General features: G+C 45.8%; 1 non-coding gene across 1 annotated transcript; it reads left to right on the top strand.

Annotated features, from left to right (window-relative positions):
- Positions 1 to 583: 583 nt before the first annotated feature.
- On the top strand, positions 584 to 656 carry TRNAK-UUU (transfer RNA lysine (anticodon UUU)). Its single transcript has one exon. It is a non-coding gene; the product is annotated as a tRNA-Lys (tRNA).
- The last annotated feature ends 829 nt before the right edge of the window (positions 657 to 1,485 follow it).

A 1,485-nucleotide genomic window follows, 5' to 3' on the forward strand; every position in this document is an offset into this window, starting at 1 on the left:
GTGAGGACCCTGCTTGATAGGCAGAGTGGTGTCAAATGTCAAGAACCCACATCTCCACTGCACAGCTGAAACAGGTGAAGTCAGACCTCAGGCACATACACCCTTGCAATGTAACAACAGGGGCCTGCTGCTGAAATGGGGCCACATGGTTTCATGCAGTGCTGACAGACATTCAAAGTTTGTGGATCACTTGTGCATGGACAGGAGCCACTTCTGCCCCAAGTTCCCAGTTAAGGGGAGCTGGCAGATTAGTTTTCCCGTTTGTTAATTTGTTAACATGAATGTTGCTTCAAGAAAAATAGATGTAGGTGGACGTGAAGCCCTCTGGGTGTACTAATGTGATCTGAAAGCCAGTAGTGCTTTGTCTAGGTGACCATGTCTGTTTCTGAAAGTGTAAAGAGACAGAAGACAAGATAGTAGGAATGGAAATTCTCCTAGCGATTGTAACATCTGTTTGGAACAAAATCTTCTTGGCAAGCAAAAGAATTACAAGGAAGCTATTTGGGAAGCAGGACATGGAACATATAACCAATTGGCTTACATAAAACCTACATTAGGTATCCAAGAATAGCTGGGTAAAGAGGCCTGGGTAGCTCAGTTGGTACAGCATCAGACTTTTAATCCGAGGGTCCAGGGCTCAAGTCCCTGTTCAGGCGGTATTCTTATTTTACTCTAGTTACTGTCTCTTAGGAGCCTATTGACAATCCAGTTTTTCTTTGAGAAACCTGTCCCGACATTTACTATAGGCTTCTAGTCTCTTCTCTTCCGGCTCTTTGCTCCGCAAGAATGGGAATAGAGCAAGGGGATCAGAGAAAGAGCAAAGGGTTAAGCGATCAATTACTAGCCATAAGGTTGGCAATTTGAATCCACCCACAAGTGCTTCGGAAACCCTGGTGGCGTAGTGGTTAAGAGCTCCGGCTGCTAACCAGAAGTTCGGCAATTGGAATCCACCAGGCGCTCTTTGGAAACTCTATGGGGGCAGTTCTACTCAGTCCTATAGGGTCGCTATGAGTCCGTAATCGACTCGACGGCAGTGGGTTTGGTTTTGGTTTTGGAGGTGTTTCAGAAGACAGGCTTGGTAATTTGCTCCTGAAAGGTGAAAGCCTAGAAAACACTATGTAGCAGTTCTACACTGCACACATGGGGTCAGTTAAAGTGGAGGCAGCCCAGTCCTTCCAAATGAGGAGAAGAATTGTAAAACCGAACTTCGCTGTAACAGCGCCTCATCTTTTGTAACTTAGATTCTTCTTTGGACTGCCCTAACTAAGGGTCTCTAACAGAGGAACTGCATTAAGAGACTCAGAGAGCCAAGTAAGCATTCACTGGCACTCACAGCAAGTAGTCATTTGGAGCGGAGGGAAGGGAAACGAGGAGGGAAGTCTGGGAGGGTCGAATTCAGCTACAGAGTCTCCCTTTAAATCGTCGCTTCCTTAAAATCCCACAATGTCAATGTCGAGAGGTATAATGACTCTAACCATATAACCA

Source organism: Loxodonta africana, chromosome 1 (assembly GCF_030014295.1).
Source record: "Loxodonta africana isolate mLoxAfr1 chromosome 1, mLoxAfr1.hap2, whole genome shotgun sequence".
NCBI lineage: Eukaryota > Metazoa > Chordata > Mammalia > Proboscidea > Elephantidae > Loxodonta > Loxodonta africana.